This window comes from Prosopis cineraria, unplaced genomic scaffold (genome assembly GCF_029017545.1).
Source record: "Prosopis cineraria cultivar Desert tree isolate PC_DT_omini unplaced genomic scaffold, ASM2901754v1 PC7, whole genome shotgun sequence".
Taxonomy (NCBI): domain Eukaryota; kingdom Viridiplantae; phylum Streptophyta; class Magnoliopsida; order Fabales; family Fabaceae; genus Prosopis; species Prosopis cineraria.
In genome coordinates, this window is record NW_026555338.1 from 16,262,938 (window position 1) to 16,280,228 (window position 17,291).

Here is a 17,291-nt window from a genome sequence, read left to right on the forward strand (position 1 = left end):
AGCTATGATGCACATGTAATTCCTAGAAACCACTTCTTTGTGCCATATACCATGGCATACTGTGTATGCACTATGGCACATGATATAGAGAGCTTAATCTTCATTTGCGGTTCGCTTTTGGCTGACTTTATGCTTCTAAATACAGGCATCTTCAAGCATCATCTGGCTCTCCATTATCAAGATTACCCATTAGAAGTCACTTGAAACAATAGATGCAACCATGAAACCTTTCAAAGATTAAACCAAGGCAAGTTTTTTCACAAAAATTTCCAACAAATTATATCATCAAGGCTAAATTCAACCAAAGCCATTTTCTTATATTTGAACTCAAAAGATTCACAATTCAACCAAATAGTATATGAAAGTGTAGGAAAATGTGCTGAATTGGCATCGATTTCAACAAGCTATCATCAATTAAGAAGCTATTAAAGATTAAAAATAATATATTTTTAATTACTTTCTAGATTGATTTTTGTGTGTAACTAGTCTAGAAAGTCCTTCTGAATTTAAATCATGAACACATTTAACCCAGGATTCGACCACTTTCTATTAAAGTCATACAACAAAAGATTTGATAATTTTGCAAAAATTTCAGCAATACCCTCTAAAAATAAGAACTCCCACGAATTCTATAAAAGCATTTTAGAACAAAACAACAACCAGCTCTATGAATAGACCTACAATTAAGGTAAACAAATGAGGATATTAATTATACTTTATATGGAGCGCCTAGAATGGGATCATGAAATATAATTTATAATTACAATGACTTACATAAAAAGAAGTTTGATGACAATCTCTTAACTCCAAAACAATATTAATGCCCCTCGATGACGATGACCAACAGGAAATGTAACATCAGTCAAAATATTTGAGACTAAAAGATACTTTTAAGTGAATAACACCTCAATTTATAATTGAAGTAAATAATGGAAAGAAACACCAATGAGTCACTTATAAACTTAATAAATTAATCAATTGAAACAATATAAGCACTATGAACATCGTATTTTATTCAGGCTTTCAAATGTAAATTGAAAATAAATATTAAAAATGACTAATAAAATAAAATATATAAAATAAATAAATAATATGTAATGATTTTGAAAGAAGAATATGCTTTTTCCGTTTGACCCCAATTTTCCTCAATTTTGTTTCTTTCAAATTAAATGCCTTTAATATAAATTTGAAAATCTGAAATAATGGGAAAAAAATCAAATGGGAATTTGATTTGATATGAATGATTCCATCATTAAGAGAGAGAAACCCTAGCTAAGTCTCTATAAAAGGGATAACAAGGAAGGGAAGGGAAGGGACGAAAAAATTGGAAGAGGAGGCAACAAATCACAGAAAAAATTTAGAAGGATAGAAAGTCAAGCAAAAACAATATTTTGAAGGTGCAAAGGTAGAAAACTTTTCTCATATTCTTTATTTTACTCTTACAATGCTTAAGTCTGATTAAGTGATTAGGAAGGAGATTTAGATCATTTGTATGCGATCTACCTATTGTAATCCTCTTTCTTGTTTTTTCTCTTTCTTGTGTAACGTCACAAGAATATGGTCGAGAATTTGTGATACCATCTTCAAAAATCATCCTTATAATAGTTGTATTATTATATTAGGGATATTAATCCAAAATCGTGCTTCCTTGTCTGCACCCTCATTTATTTATTTATTTGCTGCGAATGCATTTACATTAATTTTTTTTCCTTTATGTGTAACATGATGTTTGTCCCAAAAGGTGTGTGATTGGTGGATAATCTCAATTAACGTTGTTAATGTTACTTGGCCATGGGATTTTGGTTTTTCACACTTCCTGTTGCTTTTGAATTTTAATTGATTGATATGCTTGAGTGATATTAAATCACCATAATTATTAATTAAAAAATTCTCTTTGTATATTATTTTAAAAAATAGTAAAATTTATAGATACATTTTAGGTTATCTCATGGGTGATAATAAGTTATCGTGGATACCTAAAAGCCTTAAATGAGATATCATGAATGATATTAAATTATCATAAGTAAAACAATAGCAATAATAATAATATTATTGACATTTTCATGGTATATCATGAGTGATATTAAATCACCATAAATACTTAAAAACTTTAAATAAGATATCATGAATGACATTAAGTCATAGTAGATAAAAGTAAATAAATAATATAATAATAACAACAATAACAACAATAACAACAACAAAATTTTTGAAATATTTGTAGTGACCTCAAGTTGTAAAATATGTAGTGATTTGTTTAAACTTTTTTTCCTATTAATTCCCTAGCACATCTGAAAAGAGAATTGAGTCGACTGGAAAGCAGGCAATTGTCTATTTTTAATAGGTCTTAGGTTCGAATCCTCACAATGCAAGAGGAGAATTTTTATTTTCCATTGCTTGGTCAAAATTACCTTTATACCCTTCACTTTAGTCAGATTTTTTTTTCCATCTTCATTTCCCCACGTTCGGGACGAGGGGGAGAGAGAGATGGAGATTCCCCCCCCCCCCCATTCCAGTAGCTTCGAACCTCAGACCTAAAATCCTGTCCATCGTCTTCTTCTTCATGGTCCTATCCTCTCGCTGGTGACAGTAGCGTGCTTGCCGCCGCTCAGTCATCTTCCTCGTTCGATGTTCTACCTTCTCCACTCACGGTTGTGTCATTGCCGGTGCGTGGGAACTGACGCGTGAGAGCTAAAACACCAGACTGAGCTGCTGTTCTAATTCTTTCTGTTTCTTGGTCTTGTTTTATTAGTTCTGCTCCTCTTCTTTTTCTGCGCATCGTGCCAGAATTTCCTCCCCTGTTTCGTGTCATTCTCCCTTTTTCCGTCATCTGTGAAATCGTGCGAGTATTCAAGCCTTCCTCGCTGTTCTTCCGTTCGCCGTTGATGACCATGGAATCGCCGTCGATCCTCCCTCTTCCTATTCGTGTAGCAGCATTGAAGCTTTGTCCTGTTCAACATTGTGGATCCTCCTTCGTTTCTTCTTCATATTGTCTCTACCATGAAGGATCTGATGTGAGAAACTTCTCCCTTTCTCCTAGCTGCTCGTGCGCACGCGCTTGCTAGGTTATCTTTCTTTATGTTAGTGCTGTCATGCGTATTAGAAGGGAGTAAATAAGAATGAACCTTGAGTAGATGGGAAACTTTGAATGGTTGGATTGACTATGTTGTGTCAAGAAGTTGTTGGAATTGTTAGAAGCAAAGAGTAATAAACTTATATCGTATATTGCAAGGAGACTGCAAGTGAATTTGAATAAGGAGATGTTGGTATTAATTTAAAGATACATGCCTCTAAGTTGTTCAATAAAATGCTTGTTTGAAGAGTTTTGCTTGATTTGGATTTTTCTAAAATTCTATTCATTGTGGTAAGAGGTAGCAATGATTCAAATTTTATTTAGATGAGTTTTAACTTAAGCATTGTAAGGAATTTGATTATGAAATTATTGTATGGTTAGTTGAATTTTTGAAAGTTTTTATGTTGTGTAATTTATAAATTTATAATTATAGGATTATTTAATCATTTGATCTTGAGAATGCATTTAATGTGTTTGAGAAAATGGGTAAAAGAAGTATGATAAATTTAATTATGGGTGTTTGAAAATTTTTCATACAAGGTGTTTGACACAAGGTATAAGAAAATCATATCTCATTTAAGTAGCAGTTATGATTAGAGTGATATGAGGTAAATTGGTAGTGAGTGATGATGTTTGGGAAATCATTAAGATATAAATTTTGATTTTTGGAATTTTGAATACTTACAATTGATTGGGATTGTGTTAGTAGTGAAATAAAGTTTATAAAACTATAAGAAATAAATTGAAGTTTCATTTATACATATTTTTATAGGGTGTATGGAAGATGAGTATCTTGATCAGAATTGAAGAAGAAAATCTTTGGATTTTGAAAGGTATGTGAATAGTATCCCTTTTAATTTATCAATAAAAGTCTCTCATTGAAATTATTAAATTTTATGCATATTATTTTTATTAACAACTATGCTATATATTAGCTAACTTGTTAATTAAATTATCTTATTTTTTTTTAGATTATAGCATAATGTTAAGGGATAATTAAATTATGATTTCTATTAGTACTTTTCTTAAGAGATATACTTTTAAGGTCTATGAAGGCATTCTTATTTATTTAATTTTAAAAAATTTTGGCCACTCAACAAATGCGAGAATGGACATTATTTATGAAATTTTATTTTGATAAGTATCCAATTGAAGCTTAAGATAACTTATGCGAGTTTGGTATTAAGAATGAAAATTATATTTTAGAAATAACTTTTTTTCTCACATGTTCGAAAAGTGATTTTGAGAGGGGACTTTAAGCAGAAAACATTTGCTAACGGCAATTCTATTAATCATTAGCATGTGTTGGTCAATGACTAGCTTGTTTGATTTTTGTGAGTTTTGTTCTCATGTCTGTTATTTGTTGGTCTTGTATTTGCATCTGTTTTGTGGCTTTGACAATGACTGGTTAGTTACCCGTATAAACTATATATGTGTCCAAGTTTGTTTCATAACTTCAATCATGGCTGGTTATTTACCCTCGTGAATTGTATGTCCACGTTTATTTTTGAGGCATAAGCTGAATTTGGTTATTTTACCCTTTTGGGCTATGTGTCTGCATTTGTTACCTGTTCTGTGAAGTTTATTTTCGAGGCATAAGCTGGATTTGGTTATTTTACCCTTTTGGACTATGTGTCTACATTTGTTATCTGTTCTGTTAAGTCCTCAAAAATTTTAAATTTTTAATTAACTTGGGTATTTAAAATTTTGATTGCTTTCGATTAGAAAGTGCACTACTTTGATTTACATATGGATAATTTGTTTGCTTAAAGCATAAAAGAATAAAGAAATTTTAGTTCATTCTCAATTTATGGTTATGATTAAGATTTGTAAATTTATTAAGTTTATTATATTGAATTATCATCTTTTCAATTATTTTACATAATTGTTTGAGTTTATTACTTTTACCCTTTTAAATTCTATTTTTGATAATGCTATTCACTGAAAAATATTTTGGTCTTAAATTCATTAACTGATGTTGGACCTCTTGCTGATCATTAAGGGGCTTACAACTGTGCTAGATGTGAATATTTATCTTTGAAAAGGCCTATTCTTTTAATGTAAATATTCAATTATGTGTTTTATCTTGAGATTTATGTTTAGATGTTCTACATTAACTATAGCTAGGATCCTAATTTTGTTTTACTATGTTGACTATCTGTGGTTGGAGAATGTAGTTCCAAACTGTTGAATGCTTAATGTAATATTTTCTATTATAGAAATTTTGAGAGATCCTATTTATAGGAGAAGTTTTGCCAAAATTTCTGTAAAAATATTGAAACTTTTGTTATAATGAATATTATTAAGGATGCCATAATTTCAAATATACATCTAATTATGTTTCTAGAAATGTAAAAATTTCTCGATTTGAAACTTAAGGGATGTGTGATATAGTTCACATATCATGCTAGTCACTCTCTATTTTTGGGGCATGACAATATCTTAGGCTATGTCATGAGTGATAATAAATCACCGTGGATCTCTAAAAATATCAAACAAGATACTGTGAATGACACTAAGTCATTGCGTGCATCGAATTTCACATTAAAATTTTACAGTTAAATTATTTTATAGATTATTCACTTTGAAAATTCCTTTAGGATTTGTCATAAGTAATACTAAATCACTGTAGGTTCCAGCATTGGTTATTTTTCTCTTACCTAAAGGTATTTTCAAGGAACAAATTTTTTATTTAAAAAATAAATAATAAAATACCACCTAAAATAACATTCTCTTCATAAAATGTGAACCCATAACAGTGCCCACAACAGCAGCGGACCAACGGAGAAGGAAGAAGAACGAGCTCCACTCACTAGTGATCCGGACACCAACGCCGGTGGCCAATTGAAACGGAGGAAGTGAGCAAGGGATGGGGTTGATTAGAGCGTTCTCTCTCCCACTCGGTTGGTCCAGAAATTTTGAAGAATAAGGATGGAAATGAAGAATGATCAGCCGCCCCACTTTAACCTCTGCCACTCCCTTTTTTTCTTCCTAGGGGCAAAATGGCAATTGTATGCAATAGAGGGAAACATGAAAATCTCCCTTTTTGTGTTTGTGAGGATTCGAACACCAGACTTGAATGATAACAGCCAACAGAAATGCCTACTAAGACACCACTGCATGTTGTCTTGTTTTTTTTTTATTTCCCAACACTTTATAAAAATACAATAAATTTATCTTATTAATTGAGCCACCTTTATCATTGTAATATGGGTTATTACAACTATAACCTATATAGAGCACCTAACCATAATTTTAAAAACATAACATACATAAATATTTATAATTACATAAAAAAATTCAATCAACTTTCCACCTAGCACATCTAAAGGTCCCTCAGGAGTTGGAAGGAGGATCAGCGTTAGCTAAAGTATCTAATATCAAAATAATTGTTTTCCTAGTAAATAACATCCTAATTTTAAGTTAAAGGAAATAATAGAAGTATACCCAGAATCTAGTTGTAAATTTAATAAAATAATCAATTTAAAATAATATAATTGTATAAATCATGAATGTATGAATTTGAATGAAAAATTATTAGAAATTCATATTTCATTCAAAAATTACGTAACTTAATACTAAATTCATATATAATAAAAAATAATAGTTTTCTTTGCAAGATATATCAAATATAATGAAAACAAATTTTAAAACACAATCTATGAGAATAAATAACTAATAAACATGGACACATAGTCCACAAAAGTAAGCAACCAATAAGTGTGCCTGGGAGTATAAAACAAGTGTGGCAGGAGGCCACGAATAACAAGCCTGACATGAGTCATGAAATAAATGCAGTAGAAGCTATGAAACAAGTGCAAGCATAAGGCCCATAAAAAAAGTATGAGTACAATACTCACAAATACCAAACTAGCTAGAATTTAACCATTGCACACTAAGGGCTAATAAGATCGCTGTTAGCAACCAGCATTCTGTATTCAATCCCACTAAAATATTTTCAAACATGCACAAAATTAAATTATCATCAGAACATTATATCATTTTTCAAATATTGAAATTCACAAAAGAATATTGTTGAACATAAAACTTTCTTGACACAAGTTCTCATGAAAGATGTCTTAAAGGCTTTATATATTCCATGCATGGTTGTTTACAATCAATATATGGAAAGATAATGCTAGCAAATAAAATTCTTGTTTTATACCAATCTTAAAATATCAATAAGAAAGTGATATAATTTAAATAACTAGGCTTGATGAAATTTACCTTATCAAAACTAATAGTTAAATTTAATGGCATAGAAAATACTAAAATATTATTTGTAAAAGTAATTCTTACGGCATTCAGTTGAAACATAATTCCAACTCTTTTGAAAAAATTTAATATAATGAAAATTTTCATATATAATAGTCAATATCAAAATTGAATGAAGATCATAACATTATAAGTATAAGTACATATATTTATATATACTCAGTCAATATTTTATTTATTTATTATTATTTTTTAAAAGAAATTGTGCTAACAAGTCATTAGGGCACTATTCACTTACTTGAAATACTCCCAAAATTCTAGAATTCACCTCTCAATGTTAATTAAAATTTTCCTCCTCCAAACACCCTATAAGGATATGAATAAATAAAATTTTAATGCATTTTCAATAGGTCATAAAGACTTTCTTCAACTCTCTACACAATCCCAATCAACTACCATCATTTAAAATTTCAAGACCAAAATTCATGCTTTTGAGTTTGTACAAGTATTATCATTCATATCACTAATCTCCTCTATATTGTTTTAGCCATGCCAATCAATTTATTTGAGGCACAATTTTCTCTTAGGCTCTACATCAAACAACTTAGGGGCATTATTTCCAACCATTCAATTAAAATTTTCTAACCTTTCATCTCTTATCCAACAATTTACCAATAACCATACAATTCCCAAGATTTTAAATAGTTACATACAAATTTATAATCAAATTCCTTTGCAACCTATAAGTTAATTCACGGATCAATAACTTCCATAGTAATATACTTCTCACAAGAACCAATGAATTTTCAAAATAATGCAAAACCAAGCAAAACCCTCTTAATGGGCATTTTGTCGAATACCTTATGGGCACTAATCTCCAAGTTTCATGTCCAAATTCTTCTATCCTAATCTCATCCTACCTAATTCTTCAACTAAATTCATTAATTAAAAATAGTAATTAATTAAATTTTAATTAAATAATAATTATGCAATAACTAAATTTTAATGTGTCTAAAATCAGTCATAAGTGTGTCTGAAATCAGCGACACTTAATGTGTCTGAGTTTAGACATTTTAAAGTTTATATAAAATACTTATGGCGACAGGTATTTGTTTGAATTTAGACCACACTCAATGTGTTTGAGTTCGGACATAGTAAAATACTTTAAATTACTTATGGCAATAAGCCCCAAGGGCACCTATCACCATAAGTGTATCTGAACTCAAACACATTTAATGCGTTTGAGTTTTAACAATTTTAAATTACTTATGTTGATAGGCCGATGGGGTGCCTATCATCATAAGTAACTCAGACACAATTAATGTCTCTAGTTAATTATATTTAAATTTATTAATTAATAAATAATTGTTCAATTATCGTTTAATGTGGATTCATGGTGACAGGATGCCTATGTGTCTCAGAAACATTTAAATTATTAAATTAATTAATAAATTAATAAATTTGTCTAATTAAATTAATCAATTTATTTAATTTTTTAATCTAAATTTGATAATTTATTTTAAATTGTTTACGACGGCAATTGAGACTTATGATTGTCGCCATAATATCTACATTTTTCTAGTTATTTAGCTGCTTGTCACTATATCATTTATTACCATTGTTATTTGGAAACTGCAGTGAAAAATGTTTCATTAAAATTTAATTTTGCACTAGTGAGTATAAAGCACTCTAAATTTATTATAATTAATATTTTTTTAGCTAAGTTAAAAAGTTGAGCAAGTGATACTTCAGTTCTAAATATTCATTAATTTAATCATTAGTTGAACAAAAAAAATAAATTACAGAGAAGGACCAATAAAATTTAAGATAATTAATTAATAATAATTTTTTATAATATTTTTGCAATTTAATTATAAATATTATTATTTATAGAGTTTAAACTCTAAACTATAGATTAATGGGCAAATTAAACCTTAAATAATTAAAGTTTGTGCAATTTCACCCACACCATTAAATTTAAACAAACATGTATTAAATTTGTTTAAATTCCAATCCCTCACTCTCCTACCCTCATTTGGTGAAAAGCACACATTAGGCCCTCATTTTTAAAAAACTAATAGACATTTGTTTAAATTTAACAGTGGGGTGAAATTATCCTAACTTTAATTTTTTAGGGTTTATATTGTACCAAATAAAAGTTTAAGGTTCAAATTATTTCTGAACATATAGTTCAGGATTCAAATTGCATATTAACCCTTATTTATAAATCTTCCACATAATTGACAAGTCATTTGTTGGACAAAAAAAAAACAAGTCTTCTATAAATTTTTGTAAAACTACTTTGTGCTAGTAATATTAAAAAAAAAAAAAGGCCACCTATGCATTTTGAAAGACTTTTGTCTTGCCTATCTGAACTTCAATCCTCCGAAGTTTTACTGATTATTTGAAAATATTTTCTATACTTTGAAACTCAAGCTATTATTTAAAAATTTCTCCTAATGTTTTGAAGTATTTCATCCATTCTCATTAAGGTTTCAATATTTCGAAGTTTTCTCATAAAAGCTTCAAAATTTCTTCAAGAGCAAAATTTATCATATTCTCGTGTTTTCTGATTCCCTTCCCATATTCTTTCCAAACAATCTGAACACACTCCTTATCAACACAAAACCTATTTCTGTTCACATTAAAATCTCTTGATCTTTGGATTATGCTTTAAACAATGATCCATAAACTTCCTAAGTTCTAATATTTTGAGATCATCAAATATTTTGAAGTTTTTGCTTGAACAGTAATAATGTTGGAACATTTAATGCATTCTTGCTTTAAGCCCAAAACACATAACCCCATTAAGAAAACAATTTTCCTCAATCCTTTCCAGAAAACTTAACTTCATCATCAACAATAAACATTGGGTAAAGCATTCAATGTTCTGATGATTAATGAGAAAACAAGTCTCAATAGAAACATTTATGAGTATAATGAATAATTGGCATGAAGACGCATCAAATGGGATTGTCTCTAATGGCTGAAGAAGAAAAAGGAGTAGAAGAAAGAAGAGCCTCACAAAAAGAGGCTTTTGCTACTTGAGGTGATAGCTCTTTAGACAAAGAGGAAGATGAGGAGATGGACAACTTATGTCTTAAGGCACATGAAGAAGATGATCTAATTGAAATATGTACTCAATCAAATGAGGTGAATTATGAAACTTTACAAGATGAGTTTAATGAATTATTTTTTTTTTTTTAGAAAACACGCAAATAAAGAATGCTTGCTGAGAAGAAAATATCTTTTATAGAAGATAAACTAAAAAAAAAAACTCCTGATAAGGAGATTTTTGAAAAAGAAATGTATGATCACTTCATTCCATTGAAAACTCCAGAATGAATCCTTGGAAAAGGATTTAGCTAAGTTCCTTCATGGAATTGAGATGTTGAATATTATGATTGGTTCTCAAAGGTGCATCTCTAATAGGTCAAGACTAGGATATAATCTCACTATTGATAATTCTCAAAAGAAGCCAAAGAAGGCTACAAAGTATTATTATAGTTACTTTAAACCTTATGTGCATTCCTCTAGTCCATTTATTACATGCACATGTTGTAATAGGACAGTCCACCATGTCAAATCTTGCTTTCATAGGAAGAATGACATAAGGTGAATTAAATATGAAATGGGTTCCTAAAGATACCAATGTACTTGGGAAACCAACTAACAAGAAAGGACTCATGAAGAAATGGGTACCTAAGGTGACTTAAGTATGTGATGCAGGTTTGCCTCACTTTTTAAAAGAAGAAGAAGTGGTAGATAGATAGTGGGTGCCCTAGACACATGACCGGAGATTAAAAAAAAATGAAATTATTTAGCTACAAGACAAAGATGGAGGTCATGTTATTTTTGGAGGAAATAAAAAAGGATAGATTGCTGGAGTTGGTAAAGTTGGAAGAGACAAACAATTTAACATAGAAAATGTACTATATGTGAAAGGACTACTTTACAATCTGATTAGTGTTAGGCAAAGATGTGACAAAGGAAATAGAGTGATTTTTGACTCAAAATTTTGCATAATGCAAAGGAAGGCTGATGGGAAAGTAATTCATGCTGACAGGGACGATAACTACTATCTTATTAATTCAGATTCATCTCCTTTTCAGCAAAATTACAATAATGGTTCTTTCAGTTAATTTTCTCTCCTAAATCTCTCTTCTCTTCTCAATCTCTCTTGATCTTGCACTCATCCGATGACAAACTAGTATTTATTAAGAGATTACAAAGAAGGAAAAAGGAAATGTGATTATTATTGATCATGCATCCCATAGTCGCTTATAGGTACTCTTGATCGGGCTTTCATTGTCAGAGTGGAGTGGTTAGACAAAGGGAAAGAAGCACACAAGACTTATAAGGGTCAAGATAGGTGTTAGATAAAGCAGTACACCCAAGAGGGGTTGAATTGAATATTTATGAAATTTTCAGTTCTTTTAAATCTTTTTTAGCAAAAATATATGCAAGCAAAAGTTTGAGTAAATTCAAGTTCAAAACTCTGATTGTAAGAATACTAAAGTAATTTTGACTCACTCATGATATTTTGAGCGTGGATACTAATGGTTCTCAAGTGTGAAATGGATCATAGAATTTATTCAATGAAGAACAAGGCTCTAGAGGCCATTTCACTCATGTTTGGAAAGGATTCACATGTGGATTAGATCATAGAAGTCATTCAATGAAGAACAAGGATTTTGGAGTCTATTTAACACGTGGAAGCAGTGAGAATTCATGTTTGAATTGGACATTGAAGCATTTCATGGCTGTTTCATACATGAGTACCATTTTCATTCACGAGTGAAATAGAAGGCTTCACTGTACAGATTTTAGAAAGGCTATAACTCACTCAATACAACTCCAACTCTAGTAAATTATATGTCATTGGAAATCTCTTTAAGTCTAGTTTTCAATGAAATAATTTTCACAATTAAATGCAATGTATATTTGTAGATGTTATCAAAAGCATCGCTAACGGTCAAAATTGAACATTGTGCAAAATCAATATCTCAACTCTCAATTTTTAAAATTTATATCTTTCTCAATAGAACTCCATTTTGAATAAACTAACTATCATTGAAAATCTTATGGAGTCTTCTTTCAAATGAGATATTTTTTTCATATTAAAATGATTTGTATAGTGAGAGATATGACTAAAAACAAGACAAAAGGTCAAATCTAATTTTCTGCATAAACTTCAAGTGTTCATAAACATGATATTGGGTTTCAAGGAACTCAATTTAATTAGCATATAAATGAGGTGGAGAGTAGGATTAATCGGGTCTTTTGTAATATTGAATGGCTGGAGAAATTTCGATCTGCTACGATTACTCATCTTCTTTGGTATACTTTCAACCATAGACCTCTCCTACTCCAACTACATGACAGCATTGCTTCATGTGCTCTTAATAAGCCTTTTCAATTCATTGAGACTTCGGTCATGCATGAGCAATTTAAGGATTTTGTGAAGGCAAAACAGGGTGAAACCACTTCCTAGAATGAGAATATAAAGAATTTTGTTATTGAATGCTCTAAATGGAACAAGGAAGTTTTTGGTCACATAAATGATACGAAAAAGAAACTTATATGGCATTTGGAGGGAATCATCAAAACAAATGGTGGTAATAGACAAAAGCTTGAAGAGATGCAATTGAAACTGTGGCATGAGCTTGAAAGTGTCCTTCTTCAAGAAAACATTGTATGGGCTCAAAAAGCAAAGTGCAACTGGACTTTTATGGGAAACAAAAATACTTGCCACTTCCACTCTTCTGCAAATAAAAGAAGAATTAATAGAAGAGGAGCCCTTAGAGGGGACAGTGGGGAGTGGACCTTTTATGAGACTAAGTTGAAGACTATGACTACATATTATTTTAAAAATATTTTTTCTGATGATGTGGATTGGAGACCTAAGCTTGTATCCAGAATTAAGTATCCCTTTATAGATGCTTACATGTTACATCTCTTTGGCCGCGATATTGGAGCTGCAGAAATATAGGAGGCTATTAGAAGCATGGGAGGATTTAAATCACGTAGTCTAGACGAGTTTAGTGCAATTTTTTATCAAAGTCAATGGAAAACAGTGGGTGCAATGGTTATCTCTGCTGTCAAAAAGTATTTCACCAACCCACAGTAGGTATATAAAGTAAATAAAATATTTCTTGTTCTTATACACTATTGCAAAAAATGAAATTAATGTCGGTTATTACAAAAACGATGTTAAAAAAAGGCGATGGTGTATTTGTAAATAAAAGGAGAACATTTAACGTCTGTTTTTCAAAAAATTGTAGTGGAAAGATATTTAACATGGTTATTAAATACACTGACATGGAAAATAATGTTAAAAAAATTCAGATAAATTTTTTTGTATTTCACGTTGGTTATTGTTAATAACCGATGTGAAATAACACTTAAAAAAGTAAAAAATTATGATAACTTTACATTAAAAGAGTTTACAAAAAAATAAAAATTTACTAATTTACTTTGGCTCCATAAGGAACAGACGTGAATACCTGAAACCACGTCAGTTTCCAGGACAACCGACGTGGTTTCTCCCCCTTAAAATCTGTGTCCTGCATATTTGATGTAGAACATAGCAAAAATCTTTTTCTTCCCATTTCAATTTTGCGTTCGGTCCAGCATTGAAAGGTCATGCCTTTTCCCTCCATTGCCTCCATCTAGAACCTCCGACCACCATGGGTCCGTCTTTCTACTGCTATGGATTCGCCTTTTCCCTTCATTATACCTTTCTCCCTCTTCCTTGTTCCTTGTTCCTTCTTCTTCCTCCATTTTTACAGGTTAGAGATCTCTCTCTTTTTCTCCTCCTTCCCTCTCCCTTCTTTTTCCATTGTTGTTAAATACTCATCTATTTTAATAACTTTTGGTCCTTTATTGCTTTGAAGTTTTAGATTTCTTCTCTAGCCTTCCTTCTCCATTATTGAAGATTTGAGTTTCATTTTCTTCTTCTCACGTAAGGTATTCCAAGTAAGTTCCATTTTTTCATATTATTTTCTTTGATTTCTAAAATATTTATCTTAGATGGATAGATTTATATTGAAATTTTATGAATTTTTGATTATAATTGTTGATATTTTAAATTTGATATTGTTGTTGAAATTTATAATTTTTTATTAGTTGTTGAAAATTTGATATTGTTGAATCTATGTTAGAATTTAAAAATAGTTTGAGATTTTAGTTGATTTAGGTTAAATTTGATTGTTAAAATTTTGAAATGTTATATTTTAAGGGAAAATGCTGTCGATTTTTTTTTTAACTTTATAATTTGATAAAAAAATATAATTGCAATAATAAAATATATATGCTTTTATATAATCAAAATTTTTGAATTTTTGTGTTTTTCCTTTTAAATTTATATATATATGTGTTTAGAAAATGCGTAGGATTATATTTTTTAAATTGTTATTGTTTGGGAGTTTGATTTGAAATTGCTTAGAATTATATTATGTGAATTTAATTGTTATTGAAATTTGTGGAGGTCCTATTTTAAGGAAAAATTTTAGCAAACTTTTTTCTAATTTTTGCAAAATTTATATTTTGATAGTTAGACAATGGATCATACTTGGATGAATTTTAGAAGAACAAGTAAAGAATATGAGAATGGGGTGAAATATTTCCTTGAATTTGCTAAGAGAAATGCTCCTAGTAAAAATGGATTGTATCTTTGTCCATGTGTGAGATGTTTAAATGAGTGTCAACTGGGCATTGATGAAATTAAAAAGCATTTGCTTTGTAATGGAATAAATTTGAGATATATGAAATGGATAAGGCATGGTGAAACCGAAGGATTGAGTTCTATTTCTCAAGAGCAAGAAGTAGGTGATGAGGATGCTTGGGATGATATAATAGAAGATATGATCCATGATATTAGAATGGAGTCCTTTGTGCAAGTACATGCATATGAGAGCTTGTAGAATGTAGAGAAACCTTTGTATCTGGGGTGTAAAAAGTATGCACGTTTGATAGGTGTATTGAGATTAGTCAACTTGAAAGTGAGATGTGGATGGACTAATACAAGTTTTATTTGGTTGCTTGAATGTTTGGTATATATGTTTTTCGATGGTACTATGCTTCTTAACCGTTACTATGAGGCTAAAAAAATCTTGTGCTCGATGGGCATGTAGTATAAAAAAAATACATGCTTGCTTTAATGATTATGTGTTTTGCAAAAAAAGAATATGAAGGGTTGCATAAATGTTTGATATGTGGGGTGTCATGATATAAAGTGAAAAAAGACTTTGGTGGTGATAGTAATGAGATCATTAAAGGCTCACCTTCAAAGGTGTTATGGTATCTTCTAATAATATCATGGTTTTAGCATTTGTTTCTTAATGCCACAAAAGCAAAGCATTTGAGATGGCATTTTGATGACAAAATATTTGATGGTAAACTTCGACACTAGGCCGATTCTCCTCAATGGAAGATGATCGAATAAAAATTTCTTGATTTTGGTAGTGAGCCAAGAAACCTTTGACTTGGAATCTATGTGGATGGAATTAACCCTTTCAGTAATCTAAGCAGCACACATAATGCGTGGCCAATTATTACTACATAAATGAGAGTTAGTAGCATGCATTTCATAGCAATAAAAAAATAAAACGTCACTAATATTAACTCTAAAGATATTTGTTGGCATTTCTTTTTTCAAATGCCACCACTTTAAATTACTTTCTTTATTTTCAATTTAAATAAATAATGTTGAGTGGCATTTATTAAATGAAATGTCACAACTTTAAATTGAATAACATTATTGGTGGCAATTTAATAATAAAATGTCACCTATCTATTTCATTTTAACTTACCTATATTGTTTTATTAGATTGTTTAATAATTCAAACATAATTATTTAATTCATTAATAAAAATATATATATATTCATAATTAATTAATTAAGATGCGAGAGGTGGCTTTCCTAGAATATGAAAACATCACCTTTCTTATTTTTAATATATACATTTAATAAACAAAGATAGGTGGCATTTCTAGTCAACAGAAACGCCATCTCTCTAGTAATTGTTAAAAAATTTATATTTATACATAATTTTTTAATCATATTAAAAGAATTTACTAGATAATATGAAATTATTTAGTGATATATTTTTTTATATATACTGAAAGAAAGGTGGCATTTCCAGCAAAAAGAAACGCCACCTCTCTCATACTTTTATTATTTTATTATAAAGGTATTTTTAATATAAAAATACTTATTTATCTATTTTATTTCATTAAATTATTTAGAGATATATTTTTTATTAATTAAATAATAGAAGAGAGGTGGTGTTTCTAGGTGTTAGAAATGCCACCTCTCTTATACTTTTATTATTTTTATTATTTTAATGTTTTAATATAATAAATATTTATTTATATATTTTATTTAAAGAAATTATTTAGTCACGTATTTTTTGAAAAATACTGGGAGAGAGGTGGCATTTTTAATGCCACCTCTTTTTATACTATTGTTATAAATATATTTTCAATATAATAAAATAATTATTTATATATTTTATTTAATGAAATTACTTAGGAATATATTTTTTCTTAACTAATGGAAGAGAGGTGGCATTTCTAGGTATGCCACCTCTCTCATATTTTTATTATTTTTATTGTAAATATATTTTTAATGTAATAAAATAAATATTTTTATTTTGATTTGATGAAATTACTTAGGGATATATTTTTTATTAAATAATAGAAGACAGGTGGCGTTTTCAAGAGTTAAAAATGCCACCTCTCTCACATTTATATTATTGTTATTATACATATATTTTTAATAAAATAAAATAATTATTTATAGATTTTATTTGATAAAATAACTTATGGATATATTTTTTATTAAATAATGCAAGAGAGGTGGTGCTTCCAATAGAAAGAAACACCACCTCTCTCACGCTTTTATTATTTTTATTTTAAATATGTTTTTAATATAATAAAATAATTATTTATATATTTTATTTGGTAAAATTAATTAGTCATTTATTTTTTCATAAATATT